This window comes from Scyliorhinus torazame, chromosome 3 (genome assembly GCF_047496885.1).
Source record: "Scyliorhinus torazame isolate Kashiwa2021f chromosome 3, sScyTor2.1, whole genome shotgun sequence".
In the NCBI taxonomy this organism is placed as follows: Eukaryota; Metazoa; Chordata; class Chondrichthyes; order Carcharhiniformes; family Scyliorhinidae; genus Scyliorhinus; species Scyliorhinus torazame.
Window position 1 is genome coordinate 333966616 of NC_092709.1, and position 26078 is coordinate 333992693.

Here is a 26078-nt window from a genome sequence, read left to right on the forward strand (position 1 = left end):
CCTAGCATCAGAAATGCCAGTCTTCAGCCAAGGTGATTCACTCCACACAATATCAAGAAATGGCTTGATATTGCAAAGACTATGGGCCCTGACAACATGCCGGCAATAGTACTCTGGACATGTGCTGCAGAACTTGGCATGCCCCTAGCCAAGATGTTCCAGTACAGCTACAACATTGGCATCTACCCGGCAGTGTGGAAAGTTGCCCAGGTGTATGCTGTACTCCCAAGTAGGGCAATCGTCACGCCATCAATATACTTTCCATCAATATACACTCAATAGTCAGCAAAGTGATGGAAAAGGTCATTGACATTGCTATCGAGCCCCACTTCAGCAATAACCTGCTCACTGCCGCTCCGTTTGGGTTCCTCCAGGGCCACTTGGCCGCTGACCTCATTACAGCCTTGGTCCAAACATAAACAAAAGAGCCGAATTTAAGAAAAGGATGTGGGAATGACTGCCCTTGACATCAAGACTGCACTTGACCAATTGTGACATCAAGGAACCCTAGGTAAATTGAAATTGGGAGTGGGGGGAAGAGAGACGCTCTGCTGGTCGGCGTCATACCTAGCACAAAGCCAAGACCTTTTCCCTCCAGAAAATTGTCCAATTCTTTTTGAAAGCCACAATTAAATCTGCCTCTGCCACATTGTTGGCAACAGGGAAGGAAGGTTGCAAGGACACAGGATGGTGTATTGGTGGGGAGACAGGATGGTGTATTGGTGGGGAGACAGGATGGTGTATTGGTGGGGAGACAGGATGGTGTATTGGTGGGGAGACAGGGTGGTGTATTGGTGGGGAGACAGGATGGTGTATTGGTGGGGAGACAGGATGGTGTATTGGTGGGGAGACAGGGTGGTGTATTGATGGGGAGACAGGGTGGTGTATTGGTGGGGAGACAGGATGGTGTATTGATGGGGAGACAGGATGGTGTATTGGTGGGGAGACAGGATGGTGTATTGGTGGGGAGACAGGATGGTGTATTGGTGGGGAGACAGGATGGTGTATTGGTGGGGAGACAAGATGGTGTATTGGTGGGGAGACAGGGTGGTGTATTGGTGGGGAGACAGGGTGGTGTATTGGTGGGGAGACAGGATGGTGTATTGGTGGGGAGACAGGATGGTGTATTGGTGGGGAGACAGGATGGTGTATTGGTGGGGAGACAGGATGGTGTATTGGTGGGGAGACAGGATGGTGTATTGGTGGGGAGACAGGATGGTGTATTGGTGGGGAGACAGGATGGTGTATTGGTGGGGAGACAGGATGGTGTATTGGTGGGGAGACAGGATGGTGTATTGGTGGGGAGACAGGATGGTGTATTGGTGGGGAGACAGGATGGTGTATTGGTGGGGAGACAGGATGGTGTATTGGTGGGGAGACAGGGTGGTGTATTGGTGGGGAGACAGGATGTTGTATTGGTGGGGAGACAGGATGGTGTATTGGTGGGGAGACGTGAAGAAACATGGGGAAAAGGCTGGTGTGTTTTGAAAAAGCTACCATTGCTACCCAAGGAAAATGCAGAAACCCCAGGGTATGGAATTGGCTATTTCCCTGTGACAAGTGAACTGAAATATTAAAATCCCTTTTGGTGGGTTATTGAATGCTTGAATCCAAATCCAACAAATTTCCATTGGAGCCTTCCTCAATGTGGCACGAAGGTGGAATGGGTGATGAACATAGAGGGCGGGATGCTCACGCCGGCGGGATTCTCCGTCCGCTCACGGCGGCGGGATTCTCCGTCCGCTCACGGCGGCGGGATTCTCCGTCCGTTCACGGTGGCGGGATTCTCCGTCCGCTCACGGCGGCGGGATTCTCCGTCCGCTCACGGCGGCGGGATTCTCCGCCCGCTCACGCCGGCGGGATTCTCCGTCTGCTCACGGCGGCGGGATTCTCCGTCCGCTCACGGCGGCGGGATTCTCCGTCCGTTCACGGCGGCGGGATTCTCCGCTCGCTCACGGCGGCGGGATTCTCCGTCCGTTCACGGCGGCGGGATTCTCTGCTCGCTCACGGCGGCGGGATTCTCCGTCCGCTCACGGCGGCGGGATTCTCCGTCCGCTCACGGCGGCGGGATTCTCCGCCCGCTCACGGCGGCGGGATTCTCCGCCCGCTCACGGCGGCGGGATTCTCCGTCCGCTCACGCCGGCGGGATTCTCCGTCCGCTCACGGCGGCGGGATTCTCCGTCCGCTCACGGCGGCGGGATTCTCCGTCCGCTCACGGCGGCGGGATTCTCCGTCCGCTCACGGCGGCGGGATTCTCCGTCCGCTCACGCCGGCGGGATTCTCCGTCCGCTCACGGCGGCGGGATTCTCCGTCCGCTCACGGCGGCGGGATTCTCCGTCCGCTCACGGCGGCGGGATTCTCCGTCCGCTCACGGCGGCGGGATTCTCCGTCCGCTCACGGCGGCGGGATTCTCCGTCCGCTCACGCCGGCGGGATTCTCCGTCCGCTCACGCCGGCGGGATTCTCCGTCCGCTCACGGCGGCGGGATTCTCCGTCCGCTCACGCCGGCGGGATTCTCCGTCCGCTCACGGCGGCGGGATTCTCCGTCCGCTCACGCCGGCGGGATTCTCCGCCCGCTCACGCCGGCGGGATTCTCCGTCCGCTCACGGCGGCGGGATTCTCCGTCCGCTCACGCCGGCGGGATTCTCCGTCCGCTCACGGCGGCGAGATTCTCCGTCCGCTCACGGCGGCGGGATTCTCCGTCCGCTCACGCCGGCGGGATTCTCCGCCCGCTCACGCCGGCGGGATTCTCCGCCCGCTCACGCCGGCGGGATTCTCCGTCCGCTCACGCCGGCGGGATTCTCCGCCCGCTCACGCCGGCGGGATTCTCCGCCCGCTCACGCCGGCGGGATTCTCCGCCCGCTCACGCCGGCGGGATTCTCCGCCCGCTCACGCCGGCGGGATTCTCCGCCCGCTCACGCCGGCGGGATTCTCCGCCCGCTCACGCCGGCGGGATTCTCCGCCCGCTCACGCCGGCGGGATTCTCCGCCCGCTCACGCCGGCGGGATTCTCCGCCCGCTCACGCCGGCGGGATTCTCCGTCCGCTCACGCCGGCGGGATTCTCCGTCCGCTCACGCCGGCGGGATTCTCCGTCCGCTCACGGCGGCGGGATTCTCCGCCCGCTCACGGCGGCGGGATTCTCCGTCCGCTCACGGCGGCGGGATTCTCCGCCCGCTCACGCCGGCGGGATTCTCCGCCCGCTCACGGCGGCGGGATTCTCCGTCCGCTCACGCCGGCGGGATTCTCCGTCCGCTCACGCCGGCGGGATTCTCCGCCCGCTCACGCCGGCGGGATTCTCCGCCCGCTCACGGCGGCGGGATTCTCCGTCCGCTCACGCCGGCGGGATTCTCCGTCCGCTCACGCCGGCGGGATTCTCCGCCCGCTCACGGCGGCGGGATTCTCCGCCCGCTCACGGCGGCGGGATTCTCCGCCCTCTCACGCCGGCGGGATTCTCCGTCCGCTCACGCCGGCGGGATTCTCCGTCCGCTCACGCCGGCGGGATTCTCCGTCCGCTCACGGCGGCGGGATTCTCCGCCCGCTCACGGCGGCGGGATTCTCCGTCCGCTCACGGCGGCGGGATTCTCCGTCCGCTCACGGCGGCGGGATTCTCCGCCCGCTCACGGCGGCGGGATTCTCCGTCCGCTCACGGCGGCGGGATTCTCCGCCCGCTCACGGCGGCGGGATTCTCCGCCCGCTCACGCCGGCGGGATTCTCCGTCCGCTCACGCCGGCGGGATTCTCCGTCCGCTCACGCCGGCGGGATTCTCCGTCCGCTCACGCGGCGGGATTCTCCGGTCCCGCTCACGCCGGCGGGATTCTCCGTCCGCTCACGCCGGCGGGATTCTCCGTCCGCTCACGCCGGCGGGATTCTCCGTCCGCTCACGGCGGCGGGATTCTCCGTCCGCTCACGGCGGCGGGATTCTCCGTCCGCTCACGGCGGCGGGATTCTCCGGTCCCGCTCACGCCGGCGGGATTCTCCGTCCGCTCACGCCGGCGGGATTCTCCGGTCCCGCTCACGCCGGCGGGATTCTCCGTCCGCTCACGCCGGCGGGATTCTCCGTCCGCTCACGCCGGCGGGATTCTCCGCCCGCTCACGGCGGCGGGATTCTCCGCCCGCTCACGCCGGCGGGATTCTCCGCCCGCTCATGGCGGCGGGATTCTCCAGTCCCGCTGGAGTGAATGGGAGATTCGGCTGAGCAGCAGGGCGAGCTCCTAATGGAGGATCCCGGCCGATGTGCACTAATCCGATTGTTGAACTGATTAGTGCCACTTTTTTGGTTACAGAAGCCAAAATGTGCATTGAACCAGAATTGGCATCAAGGCACCAAATTCTTATTTATTTTGTTCTTGTATCATATTGACAATTATTCAGTTGTAACACGGATTCAGCATTTAAAAACAAAACACACAAGGCTCCACATTTCCTTTGTGGATCAGAAAACAGCTGATTATTGAGTCCAAAGGCAGTTGCAAATACAGGGTGACCGAGGAACGCTCGGTTACTGTGGAAATATTTTCACCGGTGTCGTTAGTATTTCAGTTAAGTGGAACTGCAAGATTTTCACGCTGCATTAACTTGAAAAACTGTGAGATTTTCACGCTGCATTAACTTGAAAACTGAGAGGAATGATCAGGCGTACCTTTTGTGGGTTCTCCCATTTCACGCTTGGGTTGCGACTGGAGAAAGAGCGAAGGTGAATTGTTAACTATCTGTCGCTGAAGCTCGTCTCGGGAACAGTTTTAGCCGATGAACCAGGAGTGTCTCACAACAGACCCAGTTTTATCTGTCCCTTGGTATATTGACATCAAAAATAAGCCAGCAACAATGAGTTGTAAGATTTAAATGGCATACAGCCAGCCGTATTTACATTGTAAGGTACCCCCGAATTGGGTACATGGTTAGGATTTCATTTAATCTCCGGATGAAGGTTTTTTTTTTTTCTTTTTTGCTTGCTTTTTACCTCTAAATGGCTCGGTCATGATCATATTAAATAGCAGAGCAGGCTCGAGGGGTTGAATGGCCTACTCCTGCCCTTTGTTTGTATGTCTGTTCGCAACGTTTGTCAGGGAATAATGAGCCAACAAGGACAGTGTGCGTGAAAGATGACTCGTTAAAAAGCTTTCCTTTTAATAAGTCTCAATCATTGTTTGAAGTTTGCATCTCTGTCCAGGGAAAAAGAAAATTGATTTAGTTCTGTGCATGTTTACTGCTTGGAATAAATAAATGACTCCAGTGAGCACACTGGGAGGATTTACGTCGGAGCCATTTTTAGTTTGTCAGATCTGAATCTCCTTGCAATGTGGATTTCTGAGGCATTAGGAAGTGCCCAGCGCCAAAGCCCTGTGTCCATTGATGCTTGAACCCACTTCTAGGACTGACGGTAAATTGGGATTGATGTGAACCAGGTGGGATTATTGGGGACAGGTTTGAAGCTGGCCTTGCAGAGATGACCATGCCGAGATAATATGGCTGTGCTCCGTAGTCCTTGCCAAAAGCGGACCCTGTTTAAATTCAGCGGAAACTAGGTTTCGTGGAGATTCTGAGGCAAAAGGAAATAACTTGCTCAAACCCAAGTGGCGATTAAGGAAATGAGCGTAAAGGATTATTTTCTCAACCTAGGGATGTGGAGAAATGTTGGCAGGGATTCAAACATCTGCATATCATCAGTGCGAGGCCTGGAATGCACTTTCTGAATAGGCTTACTGTATATACAAATGAGGATCATTGTTGCTTTACAAACCCTGCAATAAGGGCTGATTGATGACCAGTTTAACCAACTTTCCGATCCTACACTAGGAATCCCTACAGTGCAGAAGGAGACCATTCGGCCCATTGAGTCTGCACTGACTCTCCGAAGTGCACTCTATCTAGGCCCACTCGTCCACCCTACCCCTGTAACCCTGTGCATTGATCATGGCCAATTCACCTAACGTGCACATCTTTGGACTGAGAGGAAACCGGGGCACGCAGAGGAAACCCAAGCACACACTGGGAGAACGTGAGACAGTCACTCGAGGATGGAATCGGTCCCTGGTGTGTCGAGGCAGCCGTGCTCACCCACTGTGCTGCCCACCACAATGCACCTCATGGTTATGCATTGTTGGCAGTGGGTTTCAAAGGGGCGGTGGCACAGTGGTGATGTCACTGGAATAGTAATCCAGAGGCCCAGGCTATTGGACTGGAGGACACGGGTTCAAATCCCACCATGGCAGCTGGTGGGATTTCAATTTAATTCCTAAACGTCTGGAATTAAAAGCTAGTCCCAGTAATGCTGACCAGTTATCATCGACTGTCGTAAAAACCTATCTGGCTTACTATTGTCCTTCAGGGAAGGAAATCTGTCATCCTTACCTGGTCTCACCTACATGTGACTCCAGATCTACGGCAATGTGATTCTGTTATAGATAGGAGAGAGTCGAGCAGACTGTACTGATTTTCTCTCTCTACCTGCGTATGTAATTATGTTTAAAGTATGCGGTGACTTATGCCAAACTCGGTTCATGTGGTCAGCCGGCAGCAAATTCTCATTAAGGTTTACTCTGAATGTAAATTTATTTTACATTTAAAATCCATGTGAGGAGTGTTCACAATTTCCCACACAACACAGTGGCCGCCATTCTCCGGAAAGATTTCTAAGTGTGGTAGCGAGCGGGACCTGCCGCGGGCTTCCCAGTGTTCGGCCCGCTGAGGCCGGCAACGCTGTTCAACGTTAATTAGTCCATTAACGAGGCCCCACGGGCTTCTCGCTGCAAATGACTGCTCGCCAGCCGATTTCGCCGGGACCGCGCTTCCCCCACTGCTAACGAGGTCGAGCAGCACTTAAACAGCCATGGCGCCGAGACGAGCGGTCCCAGGATTTGCGAATGCAGACCTGTGGAGGCTCCTCGATGCAGTGGAGGCCAGGATGGATGTCCTGTACCACTGATGGTCCCGGAGGGTCAGCCACAGGGCAGCCAGTTCCGCCTGGGATGAGGTGGCGGCAGCCGTGAACTCGGAGAGTGTAACCAGGAGGACTGGCCTCCAGTGTCGTAGGAAGGTCAACGACCTACATCGAGCAGCACCAGTGAGTCGACACCAACGCCCCCTCCAAGACCTTTCCGCCCCCACATGAGCATTCCACCCCCCACCCCTCAAAACACCACTGTGAACCATGATGCCCTCTGTGTGTCCGCATGAGAAGCTCTCCCACAGTCGCTGGGAGAGGGCCCAGACTGGCGGAAGGGTGCAGGACATAACAAATCCTTAGCACCTTTGAGGAACAGGTCCTGGAGGTGTTGGGATGGCTGAGGACCAGGTGGTCACCAATCTGGCCATTGGCAGATGTTGCAGGTGTGAGATCCATTGGGCCCCACCCAAAGGACCTGTCACACATTGAGTTGTTAATGCCATTCAGGCTGACCCATTCCTTCCCACTGACTCGATGTTGATTCTCCTGCAGGTCCTCAAGCCAACAACGCCAGCCCATCCCGGTGGCCCCCTCTCCTGCCCGCCCAGGAGAACATCTCGGAGGAGAGCTCGGAGGTCACAGCTGTCATCCCCACCCTCCAGCAGCACAGAGATCCACACCTCAGTGCGAAACGTTAGTGGTCAGTCTTCTGGGGCACAATCTGGTGAGCACCACACAGCTGCTGATGTACATCAAGTGAAGGCAGGAACCCGCAGACAAGACAGCAGTCGGAGGTCTGCTGGATTCCAGGACCTAGCTGGATCCCACCCTGATGCTGAGCTTCTAATACATGGTTGCCCGGAGCTGTCGGAGACATTGGGGTGTTGCTGGGTCATTCAGAGGGCGATGTCAGCGACACTCCAGCAGATCCATAGCTGATTGGAGGATTCCCAGTGTCTGCTGGTGACGTCGAGGCCTGTACTGCTAGGGTGACGACCGCAGTGGAGAGCCTGATGCACAACATTGGCAGTATGAATAAAGGTGTCTACGGCATGGCGTAGTCGGTGACGGCCGTGGCTGAGGGTCTCGGCAGTATGTCTGCCTCGCTGGGGGATGTGACCCAGGCTGAACTTGATGAGGTGCTGCGGGACATGTCCCGCTCTCGGTTGAGAATGGCCGCGATGATGCGAAGCTTGGCCCAGTCACAGATGGACATTGCCGAAGTGCTGCAGAGCATGTCCCAATCACTGAGGAGCATCACCGAGGGCATTGACACCACTTAGTGCAGTCATTGGGGAGCCGCCAAGGCTGGCAGAACCAGATGGTGCAGGGGCAGCCGGGGCTCGAACCAGCTGCCCCTCCATTCCAAGGTGTTCGGATGTTGGCTGCTGCGTGTGTGGTGTTGCCTCCCGCAGTATTCAAGCACAGTGCCCATGCATCAAGGTGTGATTGGGATGCTTGGCAATGATTCCCACATGCTACATGGCCCGCCTACCCACGGGAATCCTTTTGCGTTGTGTGAAGTGCTCACTTAACCACGATTGCCAATTTCCTATTAGCAATAGCCTTCAGCCGCACGGCCAGAGCCATCAGCAGTCGTGGGGATTGTGTGATCGGTGGGGCAGTCTGGCAGGGGCTAGGTTTGACCCCGGAACAGGTGTACACAATATGGGGTCGGCATACAGGTGTCGCACACAGTTGCCCCCACCCAGCACCTCTCCTCCCTTCGCATGGTAGCGCAGATCTGCGGAGGGAGCGCCCCCAGCCAAGGGACCCCCGCCCCTGCCGAGCACTGGGGCAGCAAGCCCGGCGCCTCGAGCTCTTTTTTCCTGTGAGCAAAGATGGCTACTCATCACCTCAGCTGCCCGCAGAAGCCCTTCCGTCAGGTTCCCATTTTTCAAAAGGAGTACTAATCGGTGCCGGTGTGACCAGCTGGGGAGGCTGGTTAATCACTGGAGGCTTGTATTTGGGATCGCTCCTGTTCATTGTATGGAAATAGGGTTTTGAGTGGTGATATTTGTTCTCTTGCTATGCTAGGGCGAGATCCCGATTTCGCCGACGGAATGGGTCGGTTGCATCACAAACTCTTTGGCACCTGGCGCAGTTCTCGTTTTCGGCCTCTCCCGCTATTCACCGATATAGTTTCGCTCGAGGCAAAGCGCAACGAGGCCTGAGAATCACGCCCAGTATGGCGGGGGGGGGGGGGGGGGGGGGGGGGGCAACCTTGTGGTCATGTGACTTGTAGCAGCCTCTTTTTGGTTCAGCAGGATTTTTTTAGTAAGAGTAAAGTTCTGGATTTATTTTCATGTCACAGAGACCCAGCAGTTGCCTCGTAACTACCCATTGAAATGGCCCAGCAAACCACTCCGTTCAAGGGCAATTGGGATTGGATAACAAATGGCAATGATATCCATATCAGTAGTTAAGTTTTTTAATAAAAAAAGGGTAGTGTGGAGGTGAAAGCCAGCTGCGTTTCACTGGGCAGTACTCCTGCCCTATGTAGGAAGGTTGTAGGTTCAAGGACCACTCTACAAAATTGAGCACCAAATCCTAGGCTGACACTCTGCCCAGCTCAGTTCTGAGGGAGTGCTGCACTGTTGGCGTTGCCACCCTTTGGATGAGATGCTAAATCGAGAAACCCTTTTACATGGAGGTATAGTAGGACATAGATGTAAGTATGACAGCATCCTTTAATAGAAAGAAAGGTATGTATTTATATAGCTCCTCATGGGAAGCCCCAAAGGCAGTTCATTACATTTGAAACTTAGTCACTCTTGTCGGAAATGCAGGAGCAATATAACACATGGCAAATGATGGGCGATGAATGCTGGCCAAGGCAGTGATGCCCACATCTCGTGAATAAATAGACAACTCCACAAACAGCAAAGTTACAGTGAAAAATATTGTTCTGTGTACGGTCCAGGCAGATCGTTCCATACATTAAAAACATAGGACATCGATAAATACCCAATGTAAATACATAGACATCGGGTGAAGCATACTGAGTGTAGTATTACTTAGTGAAAAGATATGTGGCGAGATCAGTTCAGTCCATAAGAGGGTCATTTCAGGAGTCTGGTAACAGCGGGGAAGAAGCTGTTTTTGAATCTATTGCCATGTGTTCTCAGACTTTTGTATTTTCTGCCGGATGGAAGAAGTTGGAAGAGCGAATAACCCGGGTAGGAGGGGTGCCAAGGCAGCGGACGGTGTAGACCGAGTCAATGGATGGGAGGTGGGTTTGTGTGATGGACTGGGCTGTGTTCACGACTCTCGGTAGTTTTTTTTTGAGTCAAATCCCCATTTTATTCACAAGGTAATTACAAATGGAAAACATTCTCTTCCGCCAGTCCTTAAAAATGTGGATTACACGGCAGATGATTTTGATCCACATGCAAGTCACGGCAGCAAACCAGAAAGGGTTCGACTAACACTTTCCATCATCGCGATCCCAAAAAAATCATCACTTCTCCAGGGGTGCGTAGTTCAAGAGTTTTTCGATCAGATCCACGTGGGACAGCAGCATCCGCCTGCAGCAGTAACGCTTCAGGCCCAGAGCATCGAGTGCATCGCCCTCTGTGTACTCGGCCTGCAGCAACCCCAGGTACGCCTCCCACTTGTTTCCCACCACCTTGCCGCAGATGAAGCACCGGACCGGGATGATCATCCTGCTCTGACAGGGACGTTGATGCTTTCCGCTCTGATTCCACCGCCGCCGCCGAATGTCTGCTCTCGGTAGTTTCTTACAGTCTTGGGCCAAGCAGTTGCCATACCAGGCTGTGATGCAGTCAGATAGGATGACTTTATCTGTAAAAATGGGTCAGTGTGGACATGCCAAATTTCCTGAGGAAGTATAGGCGTAGTTGTGCTTTGTTGGTTGTAGTGTTGTCGTGGCTGGACTAGGACAGATTGGTGATGTGCACACCTCGGAATTTGAAGCTGTCAACCATCTCCACCTCAACGCCATTGATGCAGACAGGGGTGTGTACGGTACATCACTTCCTGAAGCCAATGGCCATCTCCTTAGTTTGCTGACATTGAGGGAGAGATTGTTGTCGTTACACCACTCCACTAGGTTCTCAATCTCCCTCCTAAATACTATCTCATCGTTGTTCGAGATCCGACCCACTAAGGTCATGGCATCAAACGTACAGATGGAGTTGCAGCCAGATTTTGCCACACAGTCGTGTGTGCAGGGGGCTAAGTACGCAGCTTTGGCGGGGGGCAGGGGCCTGGTATTGAGGACTATTGTAGAGGAGGTGTTGTTGTTTATCCTTACTGTTTGTGGTCTATGGGTCAGAAAGTCGAGGATCCAATTGCAGAGGGTGGAACTAAGTCCTACGTTTTGGAATTTTGATATGAGCTTGGCTAGAATTATGTGTTGAAGCGGATCTGTAGTCAATAAATAGGAGCCTGACATAGCAGTCCTTGTTGTCAAGATTCTCCAGAGATGAGTGCAGGGTGAGGGAGATGGGGTCTGCTGTGGACCGGTTGTGTCAGTTTACAAATTGCAGTGGATACAAATTGCATTCTGCGAATATGAAGTTGATGTGCCCCGAGACCAAAGGAAAATCAATACTTATCAGAATCCAAGCCCAACCTCTCGAAGCACTTCATAATGAGAAATGCCTAGGCCACTGGACGGTTGTCATTGAGGCATGTTGCCTGGTTCTTCTTTGGCACCGTATGATGGTGGTCTTCTTGAAGCAGGTGGGAACCTCGGAACTGAGTAGGGACAGATTGAAGATGTCCGCGAAAACATTTGCCAGCTGGTCCGCGCAGGCTGAGTGCACGACCAGGAACTCCGTCCGATCCCGTTGCTTTCTAAACGTTCACTTTCGAATCGGCCAATCTGACTTCAGAAGCTATGGCGGTAGATATCAGTGTGTCCGAGGCTTCTGGGGCAGTTGACAATGGTTTATTGGTTTCCTGTTCAAACCGAGCATAGAATGCATCGAGTTCATCGGGGAGGGGTGCGCTGCTGCTGAAGATTCTACTTGGCTTTGCTTTGTAGCCCGTTATGTTGTTTAGGCCTTGCCACAACCGACGTATCGTTAGTTTGTGACTCTAGCTTATTCTGGTGTTGTCTTTTGGCATCCCCGATGGCTTTGCAGAGGTCTTACCTGGATTTCTTGTATAGGTCAGAGTCACCTGTCTTGAACGCCTCAGACCTGGCCGTCAGTAGGGAGTCAATCTCCCGATTAAACCATTGTTGCCGGTTGGGGAATGTATGTACCACCTCCTTTGGCACGCAATCTTTTAAACACTTGCTGACGACGTTTGTGATGGTGGTGGCATACTCCTTTGTTTTGATTTGATTTGATTTATTGTCACGTACCGAAGTACAGTGAAAAGTATTTTTCTGCGGCCGAGGGAACGTACACAGTACGTACATAGTAGACACAAAAATAATCAACAGAGAACATTGACAAATGGTACATCAACAAAACAGTGATTGGTTGCAGTGGAACAAGGGACTTTGTTTTGATTTGATTTGATTTATTGTCACGTACCGAAGTACAGTGAAAAGTATTTTTCTGCGGCCGAGGGAACGTACACAGTACGTACATAGTAGACACAAAAATAATCAACAGAGAACATTGACAAATGGTACATCAACAAAACAGTGATTGGTTGCAGTGGAAAAAGGGGCCAAACAAAGCAAATACATGAGCAAGAGCAGCATAGGGCGTCGTGAATAGTGTTCTTACAGAAAACAGATCAGTCCGAGGGGGAGTCGTTGAGGAGTCTTGTAGCTGTGGGGAAGAAGCTGTTCCTATGTCTGGATGTGCGAGTCTTAAGACTTCTGTACCTTCTGCCTGATGGAAGGGTCTGGAAGAAGGCAATGCCTGGGTGGGAGGGGTCTCTGATAATGCTGTCTGCCTTCCTGAGGCAGTGAGAGGTGTATACAGAATCAATGTGCGGGTGGCAAGTTTGTGTGATGCGTGGGGCTGAGTTCACCACAGTCTGCAGTTTCTCGCGATCTTGGACCAAGCAGTTGCCATACCGAGCTGTGATGCAGCCGGATAGGATGCTCTCTATCACCCATCTGTAGAAGTTTGTGAGAGTCGATGCAGACATGCCAAATTTCTTTAGCTTCCGCAGGAAGTAGAGACGTTGTTGGGCTTTCTTGACAGTTGCATCAACGCGAGTGGACCAGGACAGACTGTTGGTAATGGTGACCCCCAGGAACTTAAAACTATCGACCATCTCCACTTCGGAGCCATTGATGTAGACGAGAGTCTGTGTCGTGCTGCGCTTCCTGAAGTCGATGATCAGTTCCTTGGTCTTTCCAACATTTAAAGAGAGATTGTTTTCGGTACACCATGCAACCAAGTGATTTATCTCCCTCCTGTAGTCTAATTCGTCGTTGTTTGAGATGCAGCCCACCACAGTCGTATCATCCGCAAACCTGTAGATGGAGTTGGAGTTAAATCTTGCCACGCGTGTGTGTGTACAGGAAGTACAGTAGAGGACTGAGCACACATCCTTGCGGGGCCCCGGTGTTGAGGACTATTGTGGAGGAGGTGCTGTTACCTATCCTGACAGATTGCGGTCTGGTGGTGAGGAAACGAGGATCCAGCTGCACAGGGAGGGGTCAAGTCCAAGACTGCGGAGTTTGGTTATTAATCTTGTCAGGATAATGGTGTTGAAGGCAGAGCTGTAGTCTATGAACAGCAGCCTTACGTAGGTGTCCTTGTTGTTGAGGTGTTCGAGTGTTGATTGCAGAGCCAGTGAGATGGCGTCTGCTGTGTACTGGTTGCGGTGATAGGCAAACTGCAGTGGACCGAGACCGTCTGGGAGGCTGGCAGTGATCCATCTCATGACTAGCTGCTCGAAGCATTTCATAATAACAGACATCAGTGCCACCGGTCGGTAGTCGTTGAGGCAGGCTACCTTGTTGTTCTTTGGTACTGGTATGATGGTGGTCTTCTTGAAGGAGGTGGGACCTCCGAGCGGAGTAGTGAGGTGGTGAAGATATCTGCGAATACACTCGCCAGCTGGTCTGCGCAGGCTCTGAGTGTTCGCCCAGGGACTCCGTCGGGGCCCGTCACTTTCCGCGGATTCACTTTCAAGAAGGCAGCTCTTACCTCCGAGGCTGTAATAGTGGGTATGGGTGTGTCCAGGGCTGTTGGGGCAGGTGGCACTGATACATTGCTTGACTGCTTAAAGCGGGCATAGAACTTGTTCAGATCATCGGGTAGGGATGCTCCAGCCCCAGATATTCCGCCTGGCCTTGCTTTATAGCTTGTGATCTTGTGTAGGCCCTGCCACAGTCCTTGTGGGTTAGTGTCGTTGGCCTGGGACTCTAGTTTGATGCGGTATTGTCTTTTTGCATCCCTGATGGCTTTGCGTACGTCGTACCTGGATTTCTTATATAGGTCAGGGTCATCAGACTTGAACGCCTCCGTCCTGAACTTCGGCAGGGAGTGAACCTTTTGGTTGAGCCAGGGTTTCCGATTGGGGAACACCCGTATTGTCTTCTTTGGTACACAGTCCTCGACACACTTACTGGTGAAGTCTGTGACGGTGGTTGCGTACTCGTCCAGGTTAGCTGCCGCGGCCTTGAACATGGACCTGTCCACAGTCTTGAAGCAGTCGTGGAGGATGTCCTCAGATTCCTCGGACCAACACTGTACAGTTTTCTTGACTGGCTCAGCTCGCTTGAGTTGCTGTTTGTAAGCCGGAAGTAGGAATACCGACTTGTGGTCGGATTTGACAAAGTGAGGTTGGGGAATGGAGTGGTAGGCTCCTTTGATGCTCGTGTAGCAGTGGTCCAGGGTGTTTGCACCTCTGCTGGAGCAGGAGATATGTTGCTGGAGTTTGGGTAGGACCTTCCTGAGGTTGGCCTGGTTGAAATCTCCAGCCACGATTGTCAGGGCTTCGGGGTGATTTCTTTCTTGGTTGTTTCTGGTGGAGTGGCTCTGCTGCGCAGCTGGGCAGGAAGAAGAATGGCAGGGCTATAGTGATAGGGGACTCAATTGTAAGGGGAATAGACAGGCGGTTCTGCGGACGAAATCGAGACTCCAGGATGGTATGTTGCCTCCCTGGTGCAAGGGTAAAGGATGTCTCGGAGCGGCTGCAGGACATTCTGGGGGGGGAGGGTGAACAGCCAGCTGTCGTGGTGCACGTAGGCACCAACGATATAGGTAAAAAACGGGACGAGGTCCTACAAGCTGAATTTAGGGAGCTAGGAGTTAAACTATAAAGTAGGACCTCAAAGGTAGTAATCTCAGGATTGCTACCAGTGCCACGAGCTAGTCAGAGTAGGAATGTCAGGATAGAGAGGATGAATACGTGGCTCGAGAGATGGTGCAAGAGGGAGGGATTCAAATTCCTGGGACATTGGAACCGATTCTGGGGGAGGTGGGACCAGTACAAACCGGACGGTCTGCACCTGGGCAGGACTGGAACCGATGTCCTAGGGGGGGTGTTTGCTAGAGCTGTTGGGGAGAGTTTAAACTAATGTGGCAGGGGGATGGGAACCGATGCAGGAAGTTGGAAGGTAGTAAAACAGGGACAGAAATAAAAGGCAGTAATGGGGAAAGTGTAAGGCAGAGAAGCCATAGTCAAAAATCAAAAAGGGCGACAGTACAAGGTACAGTGACTGAGGGGAGCTCAGTGACTAGGACCAGGAATACTAAAAGAAATAAAACGGGAAGTGAAAACATTAATGGTAAGCGATGCGGCAGGTTGTTACAGGAAGATGTGGGTTCGACGACAAGGAAAATTAGGAGAAAGGTTAAGAGGAAATATAACTTAGGAGAGGTTACTGATCGAGGTGTTAAGATTAAGAACAGAGGTAAAAAAGCCAACATAAGTGTACTTTACCTGAATGCTCGTAGTATTCGGAATAAGGTAAATGAGTTGATGGCACAAATCATTGTGAATGACTATGATTTAGTGGCCATTACTGAAACATGGTTAAAGGATGGTCACGACTGGGAGTTAAATATCCAAGGGTATCAAACTTTTCGGAAGGACAGAGTGGATGGTAAGGGAGGTGGTGTAGCTCTGTTATTTAAGGATGACATCCGGGCAACAGTAAGGGATGACATCGGTGCTATGGAGGATAAGGTTGAATCCATTTGGGTGGAAATCAGGAATAGTAAGGCGAAAAAGTCACTGATAGGAGTAATCTATAGGCCACCAAATAGTAACATTATGGTGGGGCAGGCTATAAACAAAGAAATAACAGATGCATGTAGAAATGGTACAGCAGTTATCATGGGGGATTTTAATCTACATGTTGATTGGTTTAACCAGGTCGGTCAAGGCAGCCTTGAGGAGGAGTTTATAGAATGTATCCGCGATAGTTTCCTCGAACAGTATGTAATGGAACCTACGAGGGAACAAGCGGTCCGAGATCTGGGGCGTCATTCTCCGCCGGCGGGAGTCTCCGTTCTGCCGGCGCCCGGGGGTTTCCCGACGGCGTGGGGCTGCCCCACAATGGGAAACCCCATTGACCGGCCGGCGTTACGGAGACTCCCGCCGGCCGGTCAGCGCAGAAATGTGGCGGGGCAGGTAGGAGAATTTCGCCCCTGGTCCTGTGTAATGAGACAGGATTGATTCAGGATCTCATAGTTAGGGATCATCTCGGAAGGAGCGATCACAATATGGTGGAATTTAAAATACAGATGGAGGGTGAGAAGGTAAAATCAAGCACTAGTGTTTTGTGCTTAAACAAAGGAGATGAGAGAAGAACTAGCTAAGGTAGACTGGGAGCAAAGACTTTATGGTGAAACAGTTGAGGAACAGTGGAGAACCTTCCAAGTGATTTTTCACAGTGCCCAGCAAAGGTTTATACCAACAAAAAGGAAGGACGGTAAAAAGAGGGACAATCGACCGTGGATATCTAAGGAAATAAGGGAGAGTATCAAATTGAAGGAAAAAGCATACAAAGTAGCAAAGATCAGTGGGAGACTAGAGGACTGGGAAATCTTTAGGGGGCAACAGAAAGCTACTAAAAAAGCTATAAAGAAGAGTAAGATAGATTATGAGAGTAAACTTGCTCAGAATATAAAAACAGATAGTAAAAGTTTCTACAAATACATAAAACAAAAAAGAGTGGCTAAGGTAAATATTGGTCCTTTAGAGGATGAGAAGGGAGATTTAATAATGGGAGATGAGGAAATGGCTGAGGAACTGAACAGGTTTTTTGGGTCGGTCTTCACAGTGGAAGACACAAATAACATGCCAGTGACTGATGGAAATGAGGCTATGACAGGTGAGGACCTTGAGAGGATTGATATCACCAAGGAGGTAGTGATGGGCAAGCTAATGGGGCTAAAGGTAGACAAGTCCCCTGGCCCTGATGGAATGCATCCCAGAGTGCTAAAAGAGATGGCTAGGGAAATTGCAAATGCACTGGTGATAATTTACCAAAATTCACTAGACTCTGGGGTGGTCCCGGCGGATTGGAAATTAGCAAACGTGACACCACTGTTTAAAAAAGGAGGTAGGCAGAAAGTGGGTAATTATAGGCCAGTGAGCTTAACTTCGGTAGTAGGGAAGATGCTGGGATCGATCATCAAGGAAGAAATAGCGAGGCATCTGGATGGAAATTGTCCCATTGGACAGACGCAGCATGGGTTCATAAAGGGCAGGTCGTGCCTAACTAATTTAGTGGAATTTTTTGAGGACATTAACAGTGCGGTAGATAACGGGGAGCCAATGGATGTGGTATATCTGGATTTCCAGAAAGCCTTTGACAAGGTGCCACACAAAAGGTTGTTGCATAAGATAAAGATGCATGGCATTAAGGGGAAAGTAGGAGCATGGATAGAGGATTGGTTAATTAATAGAAAACAAAGAGTGGGGATTAATGGGTGTTTCTCTGGTTGGCAATCAGTAGCTAGTGGTGTCCCTCAGGGATCAGTGTTGGGCCCACAACTGTTCACAATTTACATAGATGATTTGGAGTTGGGGACCAAGGGCAATGTGTCCAAGTTTGCAGACGACACTAAGATAAGTGGTAAAGCAAAAAGTGCAGAGGATACTGGAAGTCTGCAGAGGGATTTGGACAGGCTAAGTGAATGGGCTAGGGTCTGGCAGATGGAATACAATGTTGACAAATGTGAGGTTATCCATTTTGGTAAGAATAACGGCAAAAGGGATTATTATTTAAATGATAAAATATTAAAACATGCTACTGTGCAGAGAGACCTGGGTGTGCTCGTGCATGAGTCGCAGAAAGTTGGTTTTCAGGTGCAACAGGTGATTAAGAAGGCAAATGGAATTTTGTCCTTCATTGCTAGAGGGATGGAGTTTAAGACTAGGGAGGTTATGCTGCAATTGTATAAGGTGTTAGTGAGGCCACACCTGGAGTATTGTTTTCAGTTTTGGTCTCCTTACTTGAGAAAGGACATACTGGCACTGGAGGGTGTGCAGAGGAGATTCACTAGGTTAATCCCAGAGCTGAAGGGGTTGGATTATGAGGAGAGGTTGAGTAGACTGGGACTGTACTCGTTGGAATTTAGAAGTATGAGGGGGGATCTTATAGAAACATATAAGATTATGAAGGGGATCGATAGGATAGATGCGGGCAGGTTGTTTCCACTGGCGGGTGAAAACAGAACTAGGGGGCATAGCCTCAAAATAAGGGGAAGTAGATTTAGGACTGAGTTTAGGAGGAACTTCTTCACCCAAAGGGTTGTGAATCTATGGAATTCCTTGCCCAGTGAAGCAGTAGAGGCTCCTTCATTAAATGTTTTTAAGATAAAGATAGATAGTTTTTTAAAGAATAAAGGGATTAAGGGTTATGGTGTTCGGGCCGGAAAGTGGAGCTGAGTCCACAAAAGATCAGCCATGATCTCATTGAATGGCGGAGCAGGCTCGAGGGTCCAGATGGCCTACTCCTGCTCCTGGTTCTTATGTTCTTATGTAGTTCGTCAAGTGCTTTCTTCACTTTCGCCTGGGGTGGGATGTAGACTGCTGTGATGAGTACAGAGGTGAATTTGCGTGGGCGATAGAATGGGCAACACTTCACGGTTAGGTATTCTAGGTCTGGGTAGCAATGGCACGCTAGGGACATCACATCCGAGCACCAGGGGGTGTTGATCAGGAGGCCTTTCGACTTAACTGAGGCCTTTGTGCGGTCCATTCGGTGGATTGACAATCCTTTGGGTTGGATGGCGCAGTCTGGTGTGGCTGGAGTGAGCCATGTCTCGGTGAAGCAGAACACACAACAGCTTCTCACTTCACTCTGGGAGGTGAGTCTAGCGTTGAGGTCATCCAGCTTGTTATCAATCGGTTGAACGTTCGCCAGGAGTACGCTGGGGAAAGTCTTGAAGCCGCGTAATTTAATTTTCACCTTCAGGCCGGCGCGTTTTCCCCTCTTCCTGGGTCGGCAGTGGCTCTCGGCTGGCAGGGTTGGCTTTGCGAAAGATAGGTGATTGCGTTCGGAGGGGTCGTGGATGATGGTGGCGGTGTCAGGTTGGCTGCTGAGGAGCAGGGGAACTATCCTTGGTTTCCTGGCCAATACGTATCTCTCAAATCAGCGTCACTAAAAAATATATTAACAGGTCATTGCCATTTTGCTGTATGTGGGAGTTGGTGTGTAAACTGCTGCGAACAGTAGCTATGCTTCAAAAATACTTCATTGGATGTAAAACACATTGAGTGTGTTCATGTAGCCATGATGGGTGCTGTGTAATTCGCTCATGGGACATGGGCATCACAGGCTAAGCCAGCATTTATTGCCCATCCCGAATTGCCTTTGAGGGGGCAACTAAGAGTCAACAACATTGCTGTGGGTCTGGAGCAGCAAGACCAGGTAAGGACGGCAGATTTCCTTCAACAAAGGACATTAGTGAGCCAGATGGGTTTTATGACAATTGACAATGGTTTCATGGTCATCCATCATTATTAATTCCAGATTTTTATTGAATTCAAATTTCACCATCTGCAGTAGAGGGATTTGAACCCCAGAGTATTACCCTGGGCCTCTGGTTTACTAGTCCAGTGACAATACCACTATAAATGGATGAGTTTGTTCCTTCTAAACCATTGAATTAAACACAAAAAAACAACTTTTGAGCAAAAAATTGTACGTTTAATGCACTCCAGACAGGAATGCGTTATTCTGTGTCAGTTTTGCTAAGGTTTGAAAAAAGATGTACATATTTGCATTGCTCAATCTCCTTTTGTGCGCTCCTGGGGTCCATATTTCTTCAAATCCAATTAAGTACTATTGTTTGTGTGGTCACTGGTCCAGTGCAGACACGATGCAGTGAATTTACACACAGCAAAATCCCACCAACTACATCGAGCAATTAAGCTGCTTCAGTGATGTTGATTGAGGGCAGACGATTGGCCAGAACATTGGGAGAATGGCAGTGGGCCTGGAACCTGCAACTTGTATTCATATTAAAAAATTGAGATGCAACTTAAAATTCCATTTTCCCCATTGCAGGCTAGCCTCAAATTTTTTTTTCTTCTCTTCAATGCTTTGGCAAATCTGGCAGCTAATGTTAACCTGGCAACCTCAGCCAGCACAAACATTTAGCCTATATTGGTTAGGTGGATCGCTGTCATCTCTTATAGTCCCTTAAATCGTAGACAGTCTTCACATGGATTGGAATGCAAAGTTAGCTCCAACTCCTCTCTTCCCCCCCCCAAAAAAAAACTTTCTATCTCTCTTTTTAACACACAGAATTACATCTTCCTGATCTTGGATTCTGATAAATATTGATTTTTCTTCTGGAAGTGTTGGTGAGAATGCATCTCTCACACTGATTAACGTTTGTGTTAAAAAGCAATCCTGTGATTTATGGTAGATGGCAAATCCTGCATTAATCATACAAAATGGGCAATTATTCTGCTTTTATCAGATCTCTCTCACTTCGGTCCGCAGGCTCCCATCTTATCCTAGAGTTGTAGTCACTTTCAAATATATGAAACCCATTCAACACAAGGCACAGTCCTCTTTTATTCCTCTCTTTCACTCCTCTCTGTTGTATCAAATAGCCCTAAGTTCTCTAAGCAGACAGCTCAAAATGAAGAAACTTCATCTTCATCGTAAGCTCAGAATTTCCCCAAGGCCCTGAGAGCCAGTGAAGTACTTTTGTAATATACGAAACACTGTTGCCAATTTGATGGATTAGCCAAGTCGAGCAGAGCAAGTTCCCACAAACTGATGATGATTAGATAATCTGTTTTAGTCATGTTAATTGAGGGGATACGAATTGGCCAGAACATCAGGGCACGGCGGGGGGGGCCTCGCCCCACTCTGCTCTGCTCGGGTGGGCCAGTGGGATTTTCCACCTGCACCTGAGAGGACAGCTACGGGGCCTCGCCACCACCCAACTGCAAAGCTTTAGCACAGCGTGGAGCGTCAGCCTAGACTCTACGCTTAAATCCCTGAAGCCACAGTCTTGGAGTCGGAAAGGCTACTAACTGAACCACAGCCGAGGCAATGGTATGGCGACGTCTGCTTTCAATTCGTCAGAATTCTGCATGAGATTTAGCTATTTGAACCTTCCGACTGGCGGTAAATTGGGTGGCTTCACAGCCCAGCTTGATGAGGGTCCCTGAGGCGATGGACGAATGTGACTTGTATTGGCTCCCGGGATCTTCAAAATGTCATGCTGAGGGAAGGGGCGAGATTCCCATGACTATGTACGAGATGGCGTGCAGAGCAACGAGAAGAGCAATCACCCAGCGAGCCACTCCCTCCGTGGCCTGGTTCAGGAAGTAGCCAGGAACTGACACGGGGTTTACCTACATTTGCAGAGTGATACAATAAATTGTCTCACAACACCAGGTTGAGGTCCAATGGGTTTATTTGAAATTACAAGCTTTCGGAGCGCTGCTCTTTCATCAGATGAAGTGGATGCAGGTTCACAAACACAGTACGTAATAATGTGGTAGTCACCACTAGTGGTATATTACATGTATTACGGCACTGCCCATATATTAGAGGTACAATGGTAAATCCCTGCCTGCTGGCTCCGCCCAGCAGGCGGTGTATAAATGTGTGTGCTCACCGGTGCTGCAGCCATTCTGGTTCCAGCTACAGGAGGCACAACATCTTTGCTCAATAAAGCCTCGATTGTTCCACCGTTCTCGTCTCGTGGTAATTGCATCAAATAATAATAAGCTTATTGTCACAAGTAGGCTTCAATAAAGTTACTGTGAAAAGTCCCTAGTTGCCACATTCCGGTGCCTGTTCGGGGAGGCCGGTACGGGAATTGAACCTGCGCTGCTGGCCTTGTTCTGCATTACAAGCCAGCTGTTATATATATAGGCAGAGACATAGTTGCAAGATAATTGCAGATTGGAATGTGACGAATGGTTGGAATGTGAGTCTTTACAGGTACAAACAGTGTGAACGAAGTGAGGGATAATCGCAGGTAATTGAGGTATGAATATCTCCAGTCCGGACAGTCAGTAGGATTCTGCAAACCTGGACAGTATGGTGGGGGTTACATGTACTGTGACATGAACCCGAGATCCCAGTTGAGGCCGTTCTCGTGCATGCGGAACTTGGCAATCAGTTTCTGCTCGGCGATTCTGCATTGTCGTGTGTCTTGAAAGCCGCCTTGGCGAACGCTTGTTTACCTGAAGATCGGAGGCTGAATGTCCTTGACTGCTGAAGTATTCTCCGACTGGAAGGAAACCGTTATGCCTGCCGATTGTTGCGCGGTTACCGTTCATCCATTGTTGTAGCGTCTGCATGGTCTCACCAATGTATTCTCAAGCATACGTGTATGCTCAAGCCGTCAGGAGATGAGTCAATGCCAGACTCATCGTCAGCCGCGCTTACGATATAGCCCTGAATGTCACCCAAGCACAACGCAACACCATCCACACTCTCAAGACCAACCACAACATAGTCATCAAACCAGCAAAGGAGGAACCACCGTCATACTGAACAGAACAGACTGCTGCAAAGAAGTGTACCGACAACTGTACAACCAGGAACACTACAGCCAATTACCCGCCGAGCTGACCAAAGAACACACCCGCCAACTCAACAGACTGATCAAGACCTTGGATCCGGACCTTCAGAGCATCCTACGTGCTCTCATCCCATGTACGCCCCACGTTGGAGATCTCGACTACCTCCCGAAGATGGACAAAGCCAACACACCAGGCCGTCATCATATCAGGCATTGGGACCCTGTGTGAGTACCCCTCTGGCTGTATTGAGAAACCTATTGTACAGCTTCTGTCGTGACACTACGGACTTGTTCACCTGAGGAAGGAGCTGCACTCCGAAAGCTAGTGATCGAAACAAACCTGTTGGACTTTAACCTGTTGTAAGACTGCTTACTGTGTCCAAGGAGAACAATCTCTGCTTCTCTTATTCCACACATCTCCCTGGTAGCATTCGAGTAATCTGCCCTGCACCCCTTCCAAAGCCTTAACATGCTTCATAAAGGATGTGGCCCAGCATTAGACCGAGCTCCACCATCTGAGGCCTAACCGTGGATTCACAAAAGTTCAGCACAACTTCCTTGCTTGTGTGCTCTTTCCCTAGATTTTTAAAGGGAAGGCTCTTTGTCATTGAGTGTGGCAATGAGTGCCTCTTATATATACTTGACGCCCACTTTAAGTTACTTAACTTTAAGCTGTTTAGAACAAATTAGCTGATCCTTCTCATTTTTTTCTGGGCCTTTAATTGCCACATTGCTGTGTTAATTATGTGGCTTAACTCAAATTATTGAATACTTCCATTATTATTAGTGCAGTAAATGACTTTGATATAGCAGCAGACTAATGTTCTGGGCCCAATTAGGAGCCAGACTCGCAGGCGTGAGAGTCTGCATTTAATGTAGCTAAAAGGATTGATATGATTGTCCAAATTTGGAATGGCTAGATCTCAATCTCCGCACTAACCATGTCTGCTCAGTACTCCGGCTGCAATTGGAGTCCTAACATGAAATGCTTGACGATCACACGGCCAAAGCCTCCACTTAACTGGTTGCTGAGGCTAACCGCTTTGTCAAATAAAGAACCCACAGTGTACTTTTCATGCAAATTAATTGTAATTAATGGTCACCGGAGTAGACCTGAGAGTGAGTGTGCAGTGTGTGGGTATTTTCTTGCGTTGGTGTGCCTGGGCAGAATTTAATGCAGTCATACTCATGGAATGCGAGACAGGCCAGGGGGTATAAAGTCACATTGGGGCACACCGGAATGGAAGTCCAGTGGCGTGACGCCGCCCCTGAGGCCCTGCGAACACACCCGTGATGGCAAGAAAGTCTCTCTTCTCGCGGGCACTCCCTCAGTGATCAGGATAACTTGCTTCCACTCCGGGGACGCGAATAGTCTGATCCCGGATCCGTGGACTCTGCTGCAGGTTTGGCAGACGGTGTGTGATGAGGTGGGTGGGACACTCTGGATTCTCCGCACTCTTTCCGCTGTTTATGCTTGGCCTCTGCGTGCTCCACCCTGTGACGCTCGAGGTGATTGACACCAGAACGCCTGCTTCTTCTCCAGTTTGTGCGTCCGAAGGTAAGTGATTTCCCCGTGTTGATCGGGATGTTGCATATATTTAGCTGGCTTTCAGAGTGTCCTTGTAGGGTTTCCTCTGCCCTCTTAGTGGTCGCTTGTCATTGAGGAGCTCAGAGTAGAGCACTTGTTTCGGGAGTGTTGTGTCGGGCATGTGGCCAATGTGGCCAGCCCATCGAAGCTGGTCGAGCGTGACCAGTGCCTCGATACTGGGGATATTGGCCTGGGAGAGGACGCTCATGTTGGTACGTCGATCCTGTCAGTGGATTTGCAGGATTTTACAGAGGCATCATTGGTGATATCCCTCCAGGGATTTGAGGTGTCTGCTGTACATTGCCCATGTTTCTGATGCATAGAGGAGGGCGGGGAATCACAGCTGCTCTGTAGACCATGAGCTTGGTGCTGGATTTCAGGTCTGTGTTTCGAACACTCTGGGCTGGATTCTGCGCCCCGTCACGCCACTTTTCAGCCTCGACCCACCGGCGGGATTCTCCGTTACGCCGGCCGGTCAATGGGGTTTCCCTTGTGGGGCAACCCCACGCTGTCGGGGAAACCCGGGCTGCCGGCAAAACCGAGAATTCCGCCCTCTGTTCCTCTGGCGTCCCGAGACTGCACTGGCCCATTTGGAGTCGATGCTGGATTTCGTCGTCATGTCTGCACGCACCGAGAGTAGGCTCCTCAAGGTATGGGAAATGGTCCACCATGTCTTAGGGCTCACTGTGGATCTTGATGGTTGGGCTGACGATACAGCACAGGGCTGAGGGGGCGGTAATTGCGGGCCAGCGCTGAGGCGGCAGCCTGTGGGCCAGGGCGGAGGGGGCAGCAGCCTTGACAGGCTGTAGGGGCTCCCAATTGTAGTCCGATCGTGATGTCTCATCTTTATGGTCTCTAACCACCATTGGACTGAACAATGGTGGACACCAGCTCCGTCACTCAAGTGGCAGGCAATCTCCTTCAACATGCTTTGGCCTTTTAACAGATATGATTTGAATCTCTGCCTCTGCCTCTTCCTTTGCTGTGTTTTCTCTTCTTTTATCTTTCCCTTTTCTGATCTTTTCTCTTCTTTGTCTTTCACACCATCCCTTTCTCTGTCTCTCTGATCTCTCTCCCTCTCACCCACCCTTTTTCTATCTTTTTGTCTTTCTCTCCCTCTCTCTCCTGCCCCTTTTTCTCTCGTTCTTTCTCTCCCCTCTTCCGCCCACCCCATTCCTCTGAATCCTTTTTCCCCCCCACCTGTTGCCAGCCCTGTTTCTGAGGAATAATCGTTGTCAGTTTGAGGAAATAAAATCACTACCTAGCTGGAGGTTTATAAAAATCCAATTTGGCCATTGTGTAACCATGGCGACCTGATTCCAGTCATTCCTGTTACCCTTGTCAACCAGGGCAGTACAGTGGACGAGGGCAGTGTCCCTTCACCTGGACTTTCCAAAGCAAGTTTCCATAAAATACTGATCTTGTCACTTAAAGATAACTATCTCGCCTGATTAATGATGGATTACACTTTCTGTCCCAAGAGATTACCAGCAGCAAGGTTAACACGATGAACATTAAGTATCTGTACAGCTCGTTTGTTAACAATGAAAGTGCAGAATAATTAACTTCAGGCACAATACAGCAGTTGTCAAATAATCACAATTTTCAGAATTGTTTCACCTACTCCTGCATGTAGTGAGGCCATCTTTAGTTTTAAACCGTGCACATTATAGGAAGGATGTGTTTGCTTTGGAGAGGGTGCAGAG

The 26078-nt window shown here is 50.9% G+C and overlaps 1 protein-coding gene and 1 pseudogene across 1 annotated transcript in view; one reads left to right on the top strand and one right to left on the bottom strand.

Moving 5' to 3' along the window:
• The window catches only part of adissp (adipose secreted signaling protein), a 171640-nt gene that overhangs the window by 125868 nt on the left and 19694 nt on the right, over window positions 1–26078 (top strand). The window lies entirely within an intron of this gene.
• LOC140409637 (DNA-directed RNA polymerases I, II, and III subunit RPABC5 pseudogene) lies at window positions 10163–10575 on the bottom strand (annotated as a pseudogene).